General features: G+C 39.3%; 1 protein-coding gene across 2 annotated transcripts in view; it reads left to right on the plus strand.

Annotated features, from left to right (window-relative positions):
* bmpr2b (bone morphogenetic protein receptor, type II b (serine/threonine kinase)) overlaps positions 1 to 18991 on the plus strand; it is a 59885-nt gene that overhangs the window by 9588 nt on the left and 31306 nt on the right. The gene's annotated exons all lie outside the window — the stretch shown is intronic.

Raw genomic sequence — 18991 nt, forward strand, 5'->3', positions numbered from 1 at the left:
CTGTCGGGAAACAACGGTTGATCTGAGTTGTGCAGAAATTAGTAACCGAGCCATCAGCAGCAGCAAGTACTACAAATGATATATATAAAGAAATCCTTTAAATACCTCTTACCTGTGACTGATTGTGCATTCCTTACACGTGTGTTCAGGGAATTATGGCCAGTTTGTATGTTTACAGGTTAAATTCATAATTTTAAAAAAGCTTTTTGAATCCTGCATTCTCCACTACAGCAGATAAACTTCCCAATTTCCAAAGGGATTTCTTTACCCTGGTCCGAATCAGTAAGGAAATGAAGCTTGTTGTGCTATTTATAGCTCTAATAGAGCTCTGTTTACTTAATGAGTCTGTTTACTGAGTTTGAGCGAGCAAAAATACAGTTCAAGTGTTCGCAAAAAAAAGTATTTTGCTCAAGAATGGGTCATAACACTGTTAACATGTTTAGCCCTGTGTAATGTATTGTAAACAATTGGTGAGTTCGGCAAAATGTAGTGTTTTAGGTCATCTGCAAGACTTGTTTTGTGTTATCTAATTGTAGAGGATCATACAACAAGGGCAAGGCAAACCTGACATAAAGGAGACCACATGATGGCTATCACAAGACCAAGTAATGCATACTGTGATATTTTTGTATCACAATAAACATGTTTTGATATATTTCCCCATCCCTACTGGCTATTAGTCTGTCTGTTGTTTAACAAATATGCATATAGAAACAGAGGAGCCCCTATTTCTGTGGGGTTGATCCAATTCATGTTATTCAACAGATTCATGATTTGTGTAACAAGTTATTGCCAGTTTTCTGGGGTGTTGTCAGTTGTTCAGGTTTGTATTAGAGATATTTAACTTAGTGAGTGAGTAAGTAAGGGTTTGTGTCTTCACTATTCTGTATATCTTAAGGAATGTGCTGCTGCTGAAGTACCAAGGTTTTTTAATCTGTTTATTAACTGAAGGGTGCGCAGGAGTATAGTCGGTTAGTGTCTCCCTCTCAGTAACAGTTGGGGAAAAGATCCAGTCGCCTAGTTACACTCCAGCCAACCATGGCTTTTTTTTTTTATGTAATGGAAGCTTCTCTGAGCAGGTTCCCATAGTGACAGCAAAGGAGCTGTAAAAGGGTGCGGCTGCTTTTCACAAGATGGAAGAGGTTGTTGGTGTTAGTCTGGTCTTTCCTTTCTGTGCACACAAAACCCCCCTCTTACATGTCAGCTTGGCAAACCTGTTGATGCACGTTCAACAAGTTTTAACAACCCGGCGCACATATACTGTATAAGCGTAACTTGACCATTTGTTGTGATATGCCGGGGCGTCTTTATAGCTTCCAGTAGATAAACAAGACAGATTGCTGGTATAAGTGGTTAAAGGTGCTCTGATGGACAGGTGAGTGAGGACGAGATGCTGTCTGTTCAGCAAGTCACACAATTCCACATGTTATTATCAGAATCAACATTCTTCACCTGTCTGGCAATGGGAGCTAAATGTATTGGTCCTGCAGGGTCTTTTTTAATTTTTATTCATGCAATGGTGTTTCAGACTAAGCAGCGTTGAGTTGTGCAGCTCATGGTTGTAATGGCTGATGTTGCTAAAACAAAATGGATATAGATTAATGTGGAAGACAACCAGCAGCAGGTGGCGAGGTGGGGACTAGGGGTATGAGGTTTATCAATGTTGATTAATCTCAGTTCTGTCATGTTAATTGACTCTATGATGATGCTTATGAGTAAAAGTGCCATTTTGTTTTTGCACTCAGTTCTAGAGGATGTATTTCAGGCTTCGCTCTAAATGAAAAACATGCTTGGTTGTCTTTAAGACTTGAGACTCTACAAAGCAAACATGTTGCTCGCAGACTTCCGAAAACGGCCTTTCCTAAGGGCCTTGACTTGAAGAGGTATGTTATAAAAGTCTCACAGTTGGCGTTTTTTTTGACGAGCAGTCGTAGTAGTAGCCAGCACTGGATCTACTCCTTTTCTCTGTGCCTCCTGTAGAGCCGACGGTTTCAGAGCTGAACCTCCTCATCCATAACAGCTGGACATCTGAGGAGCTGTAGGCTTCCTGACATAGAGCTGTGCATCAGTACCTCCACGCTGTGCCTCTCCTTTCCACCCCGCGCTTTCTATCTCCTGCATTATCCTGTATCATAGCCACACACAATCCTCACGTATTTATCCGGGGTGAACAAATCCCCAGTCCTGGGACAAGCTGATTTCATAGTATTAATTAAACCCCCCCCCCCCCCCCCCCCCCATTCGTAGCGCTGTGAAGTACCAAGAGGCTGTAACTGTAGCGCACGCTTCTGAATCCCACCACCTGCTTCACTACACACATTGATCAAGTTGCAGCATGGATTTCACTAAAGAAAATTATTATTTTTTTTTTTAGGCTGGAGCCACTAGGGCAAAATTAAGTGGTTCATGGTAAAGGTCTCATTTAGCTTTTTTTTTTTTTTTTGCATAATCCCCCCCCCCCCCCCAAAATAAAAAAAAAATCTTAAAAGGAACACTAAAAAGGTATGTATAATTTACTTGTATACAAAGTTTATATTGAGAGGGTTTTGGTCTGCTCTTATTCTTTCTACTTGTAGTCACTTCATAGTTAAACATATTTGAAAAGACATTTGCCAGATTTGAATAAAGTCTTTTACATGCAAAGTGAGGACAGAATATCATGGCTCACAGCTGAAACATGTGCTAATTTATTTATTTATTTATTTTTGTGAGGTGCAGAGTAACTATACATTTTTTTTTTTTTTTTTAATACCCTTAGTCAATATGTGTGTGCTTGACTTTCGAGCTAACTTACTCAGCATTGTTATAACATGTTATTTGTTGTAACTTGTTGGTTAGTTTTTCATGCACCAGAAATATAAGACTGATCACACTGCAGCTTTCACTTGCCTGGTAAGCAGTCTGCTGCATTTGTTACTTGCTTACCTCTGGTCATGTTTTATGGCTTTTGTGCTTCGAGCCTTTGCCACTGTGGTAAAAAACATTATGTACAATTTAAAAATTTGACTGTTGGGTTATTGATTTAAAGCGATATTAACTAGCAGTAGTACGTTATTGTCCTAACCTCATATCAAGCTTTAATGATTTCTGAACATTTGACAGCTTTTGTTCTGCCCTCAACTCAGACAGCATTTAAATCTGTGTATAAATATGTAAGGACGATGGGCCTCCGAGTGGTGCAGTGGTCAAGAGCTCTGCCCAACTATCTGGAGATTACGAGTTTAATTCCCGGGAGATCCTGTCCCCTCTTGCATTTGGAGGACTGGAGAAAGCTGATTGGCTGAGCTCTCTCAGTGGGGGTGGGATGGGAGGGACTTGACTGTCTCACATCAATCACTGCTCTACAGCCAATCAGCAAACTTGTGAAAGCGGAAGAAGCGGTTAATGATTTTGTTACAGCGCCCCCAATGGTGCGTGAGCATGCAGTTAAAAAAAATATGCAGTCGGCTGGCAGCATGTGGTTCGGAGGAAACTCCCTGATTGAGTTGTAGCCTTGATACAGGAGTCCCCTAGTGACGGGTGGGAATTGGATACGACAAAATTAGGGAGAAAATCTGAAAAAAAAAAATGTAAAGATGTAAGTAAGTTTTATTGAAGGGGATCACGATTAATGAAAAATATACTTCCATCACTGTATTCCGCTCATAATGCCAATCTACAGTTTCTTTTACTCTTTTTTTTCTTCAGTATATTTTTTTACTTTGTCACTGTTTACTTTTTCTTTATTATTTTTGCTTTTACCCATTTCTTGCTTTAATTTCTTTTTATTTTCCTTTTACCTTTTTATTTCAATACCTTTTTCTTTCATTCTTTCATTACCTTTAGAATATCTCCCAGCAGTGTGTCTTGGAAGAGAGCCTATTGGGTTGGATAAATTTAATCTCATTTGAGCTTGGTACTTGTATTCTGAGATCAACACGATTAATTCTTTTTCTTCCTTTCATCTCTGCTCATATCTGTCACTTCATAAACTGGGTTGGCATCAATGTTTAGTGCTTTGCATCTCTTTTATTATTCAAGTGTGTGTGTGTGTGTGTGTGTGCGCGTGGCCAGTAACCAGTGTATTTTTCAGTACGCTGTCTGGAGTATGTTTGCTTATTTCCATGTATTTCTTCTGTCTATGTTGTGTGTGTATAATTTGTAGCTTTTACTGAGCTACGCGACAGTAAGAGATTGTAGTTCCTGTCTGCCGGCCAGACACGCCAGACATTGTGTGGTATGTTTTTTTTTTTTTGTTTTTTTTTCCTCTCTTACTGCACCCCCCCTCCCTCCTTTTTTTGTTCTTTTTCATGTCCCAAATGGCGTCGGCAGTGCTGAAGGGAGTCTACAAATACTCATTAGTGCATTACTGAAGTTTGGAGTACTGCCAGCAAGTCCATGCAGCCTTCCTTGAGAACTTGGAATGAGGTGGAGAGGATTGAGGGAATGAGGTGGGGATTCACAGGGTGGGAGGAGAGAGGAAGAGAAGAAACCCCCCACTGCAACATTGTGCGGATTGTGCGTTATGTAGAACTGAATCCTCTTCAGTGACTGTCGATATCCTTTCCTTACTAAGTCCGTATGAATACTGCTTGATAAAGCCCGTATCCTATGTATTGAGAGGCTGACGAACACTTTGTTGAGAGAGACGTGTGTTGTGTGTGAGAGAGAGAGGACACTCAGAGAGAGAGAGGAAGAGAGAGTCTGTGTGTGTGGTGTAGGCATGGGGTTTGCTGCTGTCATGAAGACCTGCAGGTAATTGGATTCAGCAGCATCAATCAGGAGGAGAAGGGCAGCCGCTTGCCATGGAGCTCAAATTTCAGTCCATAAAGCTAGAGAGCAGGCTCAGCACCGGCTTCCTTTCTCTCCTGCTGCACACTTATTCTGTGCCAATGCAAGCTGTGCAAAAAAATGTAAAATAAATAACAGACTTTTGCCATTAACAGAAGGCTCATCTCGGTTTTTATGCATCTGGTCAGTTAATTAAATCTTTGCATTCATTATCTTTGAACCTTAAAATTATAACAGGATTCGCCTAAAACATCAGCATGTGTAAGATTGTCTTAACAGCACATTTGGTTGCAGGACTCCTTCTGTCCACTCATTCATTCATTTATTCATTCATTCATTCACGTTAAGGAACTGCTTTTTTGGGGTTAGAGTTATAGCTGATCTGGTGTTTATCTGGATTAGGTGGATCAATTATATTCTGCTTAAATATAAAACGTTTAGTTTATTAGGTGACTATCACTTTGAGTGTGACTATAATTTATCTGTCTTTTATTAAACATATTAATATAAAGGTTTGTCCTCTGTAGTAACCTGAGGACTCCTCGAAGGTGATTCTGACGTCATTTTATGATGAGGTATACCCTGTCTGGTTTCATCGTAACCCGATAATGCACTTTGTCATAATTACATTCTGTGATGTGTAAAGGCTGCTGTCGTGCTGAAGCTCCTTATTCAGCGACTGTGTGGTTTTTGTGTCTTTAAGTCTCCCTGCCTGAGATCTTTTTTTTTTTTTCCTCCACATGTTTTATTAGCCTGGGTGGGAGTTGCAGGAGGATTTAGTAGAAAGGGGGGCTATCTTTGATCTATTCTTTTGACATAGATCACAATGCAGGGATAGAGAACATGATCCTAGAACAGCTCAGCTCTGGCATTGTTACTACAGTCCCAGATCATTTCTGCACCCTGTCTCTTTCTCACATGCATTTGATGAATGCGCATCGTCTAACTGAGGGTTTGGAAAGTGCAGGACGTCCCTCCCTGTCTCCTGTCATGTATGTATCAAGTTCTAACCTTTGCTTTAGACATTTGCTCTGAAGACATTCACACAACAGTCCTGGTCTCTGCTGATCGTCACAGGAAGAAATGTAAAACGAGATTTAGTTTTGTTTTGCATATGAATAAGCAATTTTGCTCAGGAGTTGTGGCAATAACTAGGGCTAATTCACATTTGTCACCTTTTACAGCCTGATATGACATGTTGTGCTGACCTTTTGATTTGCACTACAAACAGTTGTTTTAGTACACTTGTGCAGTCGCCTTGAGACACTGATGAGCCATTAGGAAAACACAGGAAGTTGTAGACAAGCTGGGTTCAAGCTAATGTCAAATCTGACCAGGAATATACTTATGATTTGGGTCACAAACTACATGACTAAAGTAATGTTTCCAAAGTAGTTTCAATAAGCTCGGACAGTGTACTAGATGGAATGTATTTGCGTGGCAGGTCTTGTGCGCAAGAACAGATCTTCTACTCTATTCTTCTATCTTTACATATAATAATTAATCTGAGAAGTTGTCATATCTGTACATAGAATATATTTGCAAAAAAATATTTTTTGGAGAAGGAAGATAAGTGACAGAACACATCAAGATGTTTTCTTTGGTAGTTTTGTCTGTTTATTTGTCCACACGTCACATAAAAACTACTGAAACTATTTTATCACGAGATTCAAGAGAAGATATGCTATTTTAAAATTAAAATGAAAAAATAATGTAAAAATGAAATGAAAAATAAGGTAAAAAACATGTAATTTTATTTTAGTTTAGACATTGTGCATTTTTGTAAAATGTGCCTCAGTGTGCAATTAAATTTAACTCGTAAGAAGTAGCAGGCTCATCTAGTTAACAATACGAGACGTGGTCCCGTTTAGTGGATTTAGTTTTTCAATGTTGTACCGATTTATTGACCAAAACCGTTGTATGGTCAATATTTACACAAAAATAAGAAATATATTTTTGTTGGGCTGTGTAAGTACTGAACTCTTATTTGGTATGTCGCTATTGTTCACAGAATAATCTGCCATGTGTGGAAGCTTATATTAAAGATTGTTTCATAAACAGTTATTTTATAAAATGAGGATTTTTTTTTCTGGCACAAAGATAATAATGGGGAATTAATAACAAAAATGAAGCAGAATTTTGTAATCGGTGCATCTCTCAATGATGACCTGTAATGTTTCCTCTTACAATTCTTAAAGTGAACTAACAAGCAAGATCAAGCTTTTTCAGCTGAAGGTAAAATGCTTTGCTAGAAGTGCTTTGCATGGATTATGTTAAATGTTGGTCATGGCAGCAAACAAAAGTGAGCTTTATAATCAGTACATGGACAAATGTGTGTGAACACCTTAACATCACATCTATATGTGTTTTCTGAACATCACATTCCTGTTATAACAAACTTCACTCTTTAAGGATTTCCGAGCATGGCTGTGGGAATTTGCTCGCTCAGCTAAAAGAGCATTAGTGAAGCTGGACACTTGTGCTGGATGAGGAAGCCAGTAAAAAGTGAGTGTTTTTCAGTTCAAGCCAAAGGTGTTCAGTGGGATTGATGTCACAGCTCGTTGAAGACCTCTCCAGTATTTTCTCATTACCCACATTAACCTTGGAGAGAGAGGGAGAAGTAACTAGTGAGTGGAAACTGACAGGTGACCAAAACAGGGGAAAAAATACATTTTATCGTCCTTAGTAACTTACTTAATATCTAGCATTTTTACAAATCTACAAATAAAAAATAATTTTAAGATTTATCAGTTTCCTCAACTGAATAATTTTTAATTGATAATGCGGTGGACACAGCCATAAATATGCAGTCATTAAATACCACTCAGGTATCCTCAGTGGAGCAAGATGGACAGATTGGAGAACGTATGGAGAGCTAGAGGATGAGTTGTTTCCAGATGGAGAAATATGGCTGGCTGAGAAAGAGCAGGTGCTGCCCTCCGTGTGGACGCGAGTCGTACTCCTCGGACCATGTCCATCTCTGGCAGACTTCTCAGCCACATGCAGGCGGCTCAGCGTGGAGCGTGGAGTCACTGAACATCAGTCACTGAGTCGCCACACTAACTGGATGAACACCAGCTAACACACAGGGCCAATCCACAGTCTCCATGTGCATGGCCGGAAGAGTGTGATCAGAACTTATCATGACCCTGTTATTCCTAGTTTCACCATTAATCATTTTAATTAGACAATTAACTTATCGCTTGAGACAGCCGAAAAGGTGTTTTGGGGGATTTTGTATGTTAGTGTTTATTTTAATTATGTCAGGCTTGTTCCTCTGGTTGGTTATTGATGAATACAGATTGATAAACCCTCTGTTTTCCCACCATGCTGTTCTTTAGAATATATGGCCAGAATAAAAATATATATGTTTGTTTAGCTTTTGCCGTTTGTTTTATTATTATTAATATTTTATTATGCAGACTACAATCTTTGATGACTTTTTGAGTTTCAGAGTCAGTCAAAGGGCTAAACAGTGAATGCCAGCAAGAAAACCTGGCCATGGTTCAGAGTCTAGTTTTTTAAACATGAACTGGCTCACCTTCTGTATCAGATCGTCTGTCGTGGCACATGCCTTTATGGTAAATTATTTAGCTGAAGGCATCAGACCAGAGACTAGCTCTAGGGCTGGCGATACGTTAAGTCGGAAAGACGTGTACTTTTACAAACCTTCACAGACCGCCCTCAGCCTATTTTATTTTCCCTCTCTAGTCTGATCTATAAACTCGAGTCATGGTTTATTTATGAGTAGTCCGTTTAAAGTCTGAATAGACAGAAATAATGTGTTTATTAACCGTGAATCAAATCAAATATGTTGATTATGTAACTGGACGTTACTCGTAGGATTTTTTCCCCATTGAATTCCTGTCTTACAGAGTTGTCTGCTGCATATACATTGGTGTGACGGCTCCTTCAGGTGACTCAACACATGAGATAAATGAACAAAGCGTTTCCTGGTACTCTGACTGATGTCACAGACATGCCGCAGACAGCCGGGGCTAATCAGTCTCCATATCATTCATTCTCTCTCAGCCACTGCACTAGTCCTGTGAAAAAATATATACTCCAAGTCTCTTTCAGGTCAATAATTTAGAGGTTGACTGAATGGAAATTCTTTTTGCCTTCCTGAATTGTGATGTGTTGGTATTAAAACTATGGGTATATTTACAGTATCTGGGATGCAGTTTCATGTACGCTGTATGTGTGTATATATATATACACACACACACACACACACACACACACAAACGTATATATGCGCGCACAGGCATAATTAGTGTGTATGTCTATGCATGTGTGCACATGGAAGTTCAAACTGAAGTTGCTCATGAGAAGCTGTATGTACGTCCTCTTTCACCTAGAGACAGAGACTGGATTGGTGCTGTCTGTTGCCTAGGTGACAAACTGAAGGATGGGATGGCTGCATGCTCTGGACACAGGCTTTTATTCTCTGCTCTCTGTACAGCAGCAAGTTCATGTTCAGATATGCCATTGTACAGCATTATTCTCAGCATCCGTCTTTCCTTTGTTTTTTGTTTTTTATTATTATTTATCTATTTGGTTGAAATGTCAGTACGGTTAACACAAATTAAAATTTATGTAGTGCTACAAATTGAGGCATCTATTATTCACACATTAATGGTCCACTTATGACCATCCCTTCTTGCTCACTTTAATAATGCATTTTTAAGAAATGTGTCTCACACATAAATATACCCATTTCCATGCATCTGTGCTCAGAGAGGGAGCTTTTTTTCCTTTTCTTTTTTTTCTTTTCCAACCTTGACCTAGACCTGAGCCCTGTTCAGCCCCGATGCTCTGTTTGATTTGTCAGGATGCAATCAGCCATGTCGGTCTTTAGGGCGAGGGAGTCTAATGGACTGCCGGCCCAAGTAGTTTTTTTAGGAGCCCACAGTGATGAAGCTGAGTCGAGTGTTGGATTAGAGGGAGGGCTTCAGACAGGCTGAGCGGTTTCCTCCATAAATGTTTTGCGGACCCACCCTCCTCCAAACCCCAGGTTCATACTCGGACAATCACAGTCCAACCTTTCTGGCATTTAAAGTATAGGATTGCATTAAGGGTGTGAAAATTTTTAGCATTGTCTTGTGTGTGCTTAAAAAGGACTGATATATGCTGTGTGTGCGTGTCAGTCATAGTGTCTCGGTAGAGAATGTATATTTAAGTGTTTTATACGGTTACATTTCCGTCGTATGTTTTAACTCTTTCTTTTAATTAATTAATTATTCTTATTGTGTTTTTTTGGTTTTGTTTTTTACCCAATAGCCTTGTTTTGCTGAGCTATTTCGCTGGAATGTATGTTGATTTCCCAATCTAGTCAAGTGATTAATGTCTGTCTGGGGAACCTCTGTGTTAACATCACTGTGGTATCCAGTGTACCTTTCTCTACAGACACCAGAAAAACTTGATGCTTTATCTCTTTTTCCACTGCATGGGTGGTCTTTGTCAGCAACCTTAAATGAACCGTGGTTCAACTCTGGCCTTCACCGAAGCCCTGAGGTTAGGTTCATTCTAAGGAAATTACTTTCTAATAGGGCTGCACGATATTAGGAAAATATGCGATATGCAACATTGTTGAATATTGCGATAACGATATTTCTTGCAATATAACATTTCCCTAGAGAAATGCATTTTTTAATTATTTTTATTGCCTATTTTTAAAAATCATTTATATGTAATGATCATACTAAAATAAACAGGTAATAGATATTCGTCTGATGTAATTAAATCTTATCCAGGCTAAAAAGAAACCTTATGTCAAGGAAGTTGCAAATATTTAGACTTCAAAACACTATGAATGACTTAAAACCCTCAGCAGATATTCTGATTTCTGGTTTGCTGTTACCATAGACCTGCCAACACAATATGAATTACTTTCAAACATTTCTTTTTATTTACGTGTAACCATACACTCATCAAGAGTGTCTTAAAACAAGAGCATCTTTTAAACAGAATATTTCCTTTGGCTTGCCTGTTTTTTTTTTTTAAGTAAAAATAAATATTATTAAACAAAAATTAAATAAAAAAATACTATTAAGTATAAAGATTGTCAGGAACTAACCGGAGCTGAACAGAAGACGTAGCGATTAGCAGTCAGCCCTTTGTAGCGTGGATGGTGAACCCAAACGCGGAAGTGACACGAATAGGCAGGATAACCACGCTTGTTATTTTTAGGACTCTCCCGGGTAAAGAGCAAGGTAAAACACAAATTAACCCGCGTCCTAGTGACACACACTCAACCGAGAAGATTACCAAATAAGGTGAGTACTCACAGATTGGCCGATGTAGCTCATGAAACGACATGGGTGAACTCAATGACTGAGCGATGTGCCGCGACATGTTTACCCCTCTTATACTTCCTGGTTCACGACCGCATTACTTTCGGGTCCTATTGCCGGTCGCGGATTGAGGTATAAGTATAAAGATATAAGCGGGTATAAAGATAGTAAGGGTCCGTCTGATTGGTCAAATTTGGACACACAAATGGTTGGCACATAAATTAAATTTCATTTATCGCAACTCTTTGTGATACAGATATCGCTTATACCATTATCGCGATAACGATAATTTTTCGATATATTGTGGAGCCCTACTTTCTAAGGAAAACTGTGAATTCGTATATACACAAGATAATGAGACCTCCTGAACGTCTGCATGAAGGTCGCTGACTAATGCCAGCGCCTCTGACTTGCAGTGTGATTGACCATGTGCCTTTATACTGTATTTCCTTCATACTGAAAGAAACCTTACTGTATTTATTATTGTTTAATTTAACTTCATCTTAGCCAATCCATTGTTACTGTTAAATAATCACTTTCATAGATCTGAGGCCTATTTTTTATATAATATAGGCTTTTTTTTATATATATATTTTTTTTCATTTCCACATGTTGCAGCTAGTTTTAAAATAGAATAAAACCTCATCTTTTGAATTTTATTTTGATCGCTGTCTATTTTAAATAAAAGTGCTTTTTTCATCTCGCATGTAGTTTTGGCTTACAACTGAGCACTTTGTTGAAAATACCAAGATACATATTGTTTATTGCCGTTTGGCCTAAAAATACAGAAATACTATTTTTGTGGTCCATGTCGCCCACACCTGCCTTTGATCTAAACAAGCCCACACTAATCTGATGCTGTATTTTATATGTAGGTGGGGTGAAAATAGTTTCAAATGGTACTACTAACACATGATCACTTCATATTGTTTATTTCTTCTTGGTTTTATGCAGCAAAAAGAAAGTTTCAATATCTTAACTGTATGGAGTAAAAAAATATTAGAAACACTTCACACAGTTGATGTCTGTGTATTGCAACTTATTCTGCTACAGATTTTTACTTTGGAGATTTTGCAACAAACGTCTGCCTGCCAAAACCTCACAGCACTGTATATCAGTCAGCTACAGCGCATTGGCGGCGATCACACTCACATTAACTAGCAGTAATGAAAGATCAGCACAGACGGATCAGAGCTCATTTGGTGGAACGTCTTAGAAGCAGTTAATAAGGAGACAAAGGGTTTGTTTAAGATGACAGAACGTTATCGGGTGTCTTTTCTCGCTGAAAGTTTCTTTGACTGGTTGAGAGTGTGGGTTTTGGCAGGCTGCTGCTCTCAGCTTTTTCCATCACTGTGGAGCACCACTTTAATCTTTCAGTGGTTTACAGTACCAGCCTGTACCGGCCTACTTTCACCCATGTATGTAGGTGAATCACATTGGTGCATTACATTTTCCAAAACAAGCAGTGTCCCTCCTAACTCTCTTTTCAATGAGTGTGTACCTCAATTATGGTAAAAATACAAATGGCGTATGATTCGGCTGAAGGCAGCTCACAGGAGTCAGGTTTACAGGGTTAGGGACAGTACCTCAAAAGGACAGAGATTATACATTTCATTTGCTCTTTATTTTTGGTTTAGGGTTAGTTGGATGAGTGTGGGAATGAGAATATGATGACAAATGGATGGATTGTTATTAATTTTTCAATACAACAGAAGCTGACCTGTTTAGACACAGAAAATGAAACGTCAGATGCGCTTTGCATTTGAATTATACATTTGGCTGCCTTCCTATGCATGAATTTGCTTTGCCAGAATAAATTTGACATAAAATGGATTTAAAATGTCTTGTTATGTTATTCTTGCTCATGAGGGGAGGTTAGCTGCAAATAGTATTTTTTCAGTTTTGTAGTTTCTGATTAGCATTTGAATAAAGTCTTGAAACCATGAAGGTAGGTATACTGAACAGATAAAGGTTTTTTTTTTTTTCATTGGAAAAACATGGATATAGTGTTCTGCACATATCTACATCTCAACCAGAAGACGATACTGGCTGTTGCCTGTTTTTAAGACAAAGCGGGATGAAACACAGAGTACGAGAATAAAGGGGTGAGGGTGCGGGGATGTCTGAAGAAACTAATGAGTAAAGTTCGGCCTGATCTGAGAGTACAGACAGTAGAGTCGTTTCATTGCTAGACCGCACATACTTTAACTAATGGTTTTAAAAGGCTGTGGTAAACTGGGTCTGAGTTAAATTTGATTGTACTGTACTTGAAGTGATGTCAGGGCATCAAATACAAGTGGTGCGTGTCGCCCGAGGTGATGTTGCCTGCAGGCGAACTAGCACTGCTTTCTCCTCAGGGAAATAGTGGCTTTGCCAGCACAAACCATATGATTTAGAAAATCGCCAGCAGGCGGTAGGGGTTTAACATCTTGTTAGCATTAGCATCAATTCATGCCATTTTGTAAACCATGATGGGCAAAAGGCTGAGACTAAAGTGTCCTGTCTGTGTGGTGCTTTGTTTTGTTGTGTTTTTACTTTACAATTTTCACATTGTAACTTCAAGTCGTATGGACATGCCTACACCTTTTTTGACAGAGGAAAAAAAATATTTCCCCATAAATATTCTAGCCTACATTTTGGGAAACATTGAAAATTGAAGTCAAGCAATGTGAGATCCATGGCTGCTTTACCATGTAGATCAGAAATGGTAATTTTTTTTTTTTTTTTAAGTCACCTTAAGGCCAACTTTCCAGTATTTGGAGAACTTTTCCTTCCCACCTTAGTCAGTCAGTAAAAACAGCCCTGTTGATACTTTTTTATCCAATGACGCACGCATGCACACACGTACACACACACACACACACAGCAGGCAAAGAGCAGGCTAAACCTTGAGCAGAGGGAGAAAATGGATTTTTAACGTCTCTAATAAGACTTTCATTTGCTTTACACGCGCGCGTTGTACACACACGCATACAAACACAAAATAAAATGTTTTACGCGCACACACACGTGGTCACAGTCTTATAGTAAACAGTACACGCGTGCACGGATGTTGATTATACCAGTAAGAGACCCGCGTTGCGCGACACAACCACGATTTTAAAAATAAAATGTGTGTGCGTAAATTTGGAAACATGAAAACTTTTAGCAAAACAATAATAAAATATAGTACGATGTAGGGCTGTTTTTATTAATTTTAAAAGCTTGCGTTATGTTTTTGTGCAATTATTTGTTGACGGAGCGCATTTGACAAAGTGCACTTCCCACAAAGCGGAGGAGACGCAAACAGTTAACTGTGTATTAATTTGGTGGCGCGTTCTGTTATGGGCTGCAAAATGGAAAGGAGCGATTAAAAATATCAGCGAGCCAAGAGATGAGGAAACCGGCAAGAGAAAACGACACAAATTTTCAGTAAAGTCTTATATGTTATACCTGAGATATAGATTTTGAAACTTTTAGTCCTGAAAGTTTAGTTGCACACCTTAGTGTTTTTGTATAATTATTTATTTTAATGTGTGCCTTAGTTTTTTGATCCTTGAAGGCATTTGAAATATCTTTTTTTTGTTTTTGCATCCGATAAAAGGCTTTAAAATAAGAATGTATGGCACTATAATGCACTTAATTCATCTCAGGCAACTTTAATACCCCCAATCTTACCTACGCGGTTTCGCACGGTGGCCGGAAGTACCACGCATCATGATTCCCCGCGAGTTTTGGCGCTGCGATTAAGTTTCCATCTTCCTGCACAAAAATTTAAACACGTTTAAGCTGCTTTAAAAACATGGTTTTAACTTTTTTGGCGGACCTTACAGAACTTTGCGGAACGACGGCGGGCAGTCGCGCCAACTCACAGTGCCCAACACCGCATCTCACCGTGAGTCAAACCGCATAGGTAATATAGGGGTATAAGCTATTCCTTGTATTGTGATTAATGACAGTGTTTATTTTTGATAAAATGCTGTATGCATTTAAAAAATAAAAGTAGATTTTTCGAAAAAGAAAACCAATTAATCATTGTTTCTTTTATATATTTTACATTGCTGTTTAATTAAGCAAAAGTACATTTTATCGATTAATCGATTAAATTTGTGGTAGGATACTCGATCACTAAAATATTTGATTGCTACAGCCCTAGTACGGTGCAGTGTAGAGCTGTGACGAGGCCCTGGATCTCTAGTTCAAGAAGTCTTTTATTGTCATTTCAACCATACATAGTTTAGTACACAGTGAAACGAAACATTTCTTTAGGACCGTGGTGCTACATACAACATGAATAAACTAAAACTAACTAGCTAACTAAGAAACCTAATTAGTCTCAATGTCTAAAACTACACTCTGTTTACTATAGGTTACATTTACACACTATGTGAAAACAAGTGAAAGCGAAGCACTTGTTCATTTTCTCTGTAGAGAACTTGTGCTATCAAAATGAGGACAATGCATAATACCAGGCTACTCCTCTTTCTCTTGGCGTTCTTGAATGAGCTGCCCCCTCGTCTCGTTCCTCTTCAGTCTTCCCATTCAGCACTTCTCAGCTTGCTAGCTAAGTGATAAAAATCAGATCAGACATTGTAGTTTAACATGATTTTGGTTTTGCGTTCTCGGCATTTCAAAGAATGATTTGCTTTCATAGCATTGCGTCGTTACTTTGACTGTTATTAGCCATAATACAGACAAATATTTTCTTTCTGAACGTGCTGGAGAAAATCCAGCTTCTGAGAGCCGCAGTAATGGCAGCTTGCGCGTTTTATGAGAACTGTTCCAGTGCTTTGGCACATTTCACACAAAGTTTGTACTTTGTCTGTTCCAGTGTGACGGAAAAATCTATTTCCAAGCCTTTCTAAGCCACAAGCCTAAACACTCGTGCCAGACAATTATATGGCCTCCCTTTCCACTTGCTTGGACAGTGATAGCCATCTTGCATGCATTGTCTGTTCTGAAGGCAGTTGAATAGGTTTTGTATTTCAGTATTATTGTCAGTGTGATTTTTTTTTTTTTTTTTTTTTCCTCCTGATTTCTAGCCTTAAGTATGTCGGCTGCTATTTTTCTTTCTTTTTTTGGCTTTTAATTTAGGTTGTAATCAGTGATATCGCTCATCAGACTGAAAGCAAGTTTTGCTAAAGCAGTGGACTGTGTGTGAATACTGACATGGAGCTCGCAAGCTTTAAACTTAAACTTTTTTTTTTAGCCAGACATATTGTCATGTACATTGCTCATGGTTTTTTATGTAATTATCTAATTAGTTGCAGCAAGATACATTTTCATTCTTTTTAAACTTGTTTTAATGGCAAAAAAAAGTCAAGAAGTGTTGAAACCGGAGGAATCCCACCAAACGCAGAGAGAACATGTAACCTCCACACCAATAATCTACTGCACTGTTGATTATATTAATATCTTTAATTAAATGTTATGATACAGTGCTGCACAATTAATCGCATAAAAATCGTATTAAAAAAGGGTTTCCAAAAACAGCGTTTTTTTTGTTTGTTTGTTTTTGTTAAAGTATCAGATGATTTCTGACCTACAATTTTTCTGGTATGGGCGCAACACTAATTATGTGCCGTCCTTGTCTTAAATATTGGATATAATGTTGCTTGTGCGGAAGCAGATGGTCCTGGAAGCGCAGAACACTTCCCCTTCCTTTAATTCTTCAGTCTCCCTAAGTCCAGATCAAGGGGCGAGATCTCCGCTCTGTGCCCTGATATCAGTGCTCCCTCCTGCTGTCACTCATCTGAGAGCCAGCCTGGCATCTCCACAACCTGGAGAGAGAGAGAGATGACGCTTGTGCCAAATCCCCAGACAGCCCTTATTAAAACACTGAGACTCTGGCCCTCTGGCCTTATGGCAAACGCTGCCTCCGCTTTTAGACGGAATAATGAGGATTGGTATTCGATTTGGGTTTAATCCCTTTCGAAAATGTTACAGCAAATGACGCACTGTTTTTTTTTTTGTTTGTTTGTTTTTGTTTGTTTTTTTTTTTTTTTTTTTTTGAATAGGGCAGTGCAGGCTGCTAAGTAAAAAAAATAAATAAATAAAAATTTTCTACAGAAATACAGAAGGAGAAGGGTGGGGGTAGGGGTGTAATGAAGTTCTTACTAAGGCAGAGTTTTGTGTTATCTTGGAAATGCGGCAAAGCTAACCTTGAGCTTGAACATAAACAGTAGCAGAGCTGGTACAGCCTGCCTCTACTGTCCCGAAAACAATGAAATCACCCCCTCTTCCCCTGCTCCCCACAGCCATATCAGCTTCCCTGGGTTAGGAAGGGCGTAATGCCCCCTAGAGCTGGGCAGGAGAAGCGATGTGGAAATAAAAAAAAATCTCAGGTTTGAGTTGAGTATCAGAAAGCTAACATTGTGAGATTTTAAACATAACGGGTCTTTAATCTGATTCATGTTTTGTGCTCTGCCCTTCTCTACGTCTTTTACGAACATCTCACTACTAGGAACCTGTTTTCCAGCAGAGGCGGTGTGTGTGTTTTTCTTTGCTCTCTCTCTCTCTCTTTTTCTGCTGTTTGATTGGACAGCAACATCTGTGTGAAAGCTGCCTTGTTCTCCAGCCCTCCGCTCCAGAGCTCTCTGGTGGCTTTTAACCCAAATTACAGGAAACTGTCACGTCTAATAACCTCTCTCTCCGCTTCCACAACAAAGACACAGGCTAGAGCTCACCAACTCGCACGTGCACGTAAACATACACAAGGACTGGGTGTTTTTTTTTTTTTTGTTTGTTTCTTACCCTCTACCCCAACAAAACAGTAGAGGAGGAGTAACCTCTGCTCTAACGAAATCCAGAAAACTGTAAATGTAATAATTTTGTTACGTACAAGTAACTAACATGCAGGTTTCTAGCATTTAAAAATGAAGCACGTTGAATTATTTAGTTTGGTTCGTAATGTAAGTTAAGTTTTTGTGCAGGCAGAAATGCCGCAAGCGAAAGAAGTGCGGTGATGAAACCTTCATCTGCACAAGCGGAGAACAATTTATACCCATCAATAGATTTGTGACTCTCTTACAGAAGGTGCTCAAGATTTGCTTGGAAATTTGTAATACTCAGTTCGTTGTTTAAAGTGACCATCGCCGGGGTGTGTGTATGGCAGGTGTGTGTGAGTCCAAAAAACAGAAGTAGACTAAATGTACCTGCTCTCAGACTTTTATATTGCTCATTCTTTCTGTGTGTGTGGAGAGTGTGTGTGTTTTGGGTTATTACATTGATGTGAATTGCATTTCAGTGGGCAGAAGTTTTTTTGTTGTTGTTTTTTTTCCTCTCTCTCGGTGAACAGTCCAGTGAGTTTGTTGAATTTCTCATGTAGATGAAAGCGCAGTCTGTATAATGAGCAGCCCTGTGGTGTCAGGCAAACCATCACTGTGTGTGTGTGTTAAGAGTGGGGGCGTTATGGTGATTCAGATGCAGTACCATGGTAAGGAGGAGCTGGTGCAGCCATTTCAGACTTTTCCCCGTGGAGACGCAGCCCTCCCCTGAGGCCAAGCATCTCTTTCTCTCTCTCTCTCCCTCCCTGTCTCTCTTATGTGTGTGTTTGTGTGCTTCATCTGCTTTCTCAGCATCTATGAAGTAGCCTTCTTCATAACGTGGGTGGAGTACAGGATGGACGCTTAAGTGGCCCCACCCCCAATACTCGCCTGCCTGAAAGCTGCTGATTTAATAGCACACTTCTATGACTTTAGCCAAGTTGATAAACGACCGGCACCACAATTTTTTTTCCCCTCTGTGTGGACTCCGGTGTGGTTATTTGCATGACAGGGTTTAGAGCGAGGCTGGCACAACGGAACGGGGAGAGGGAGAGCAAAGCTTAGAGGAGGAAGAAAAAAAGAGTAAATGAAAAAGAAAGTGTGAGGATTAATTTGCTTGGTACAGGTGGGGTGAGCGTAGGCCAGCTGCAGCAGAGATTGCTATCGGCAGACAGGCAGGCG

The sequence above is a fragment of the Clarias gariepinus genome, chromosome 5, assembly GCF_024256425.1.
Source record: "Clarias gariepinus isolate MV-2021 ecotype Netherlands chromosome 5, CGAR_prim_01v2, whole genome shotgun sequence".
In the NCBI taxonomy this organism is placed as follows: Eukaryota; Metazoa; Chordata; class Actinopteri; order Siluriformes; family Clariidae; genus Clarias; species Clarias gariepinus.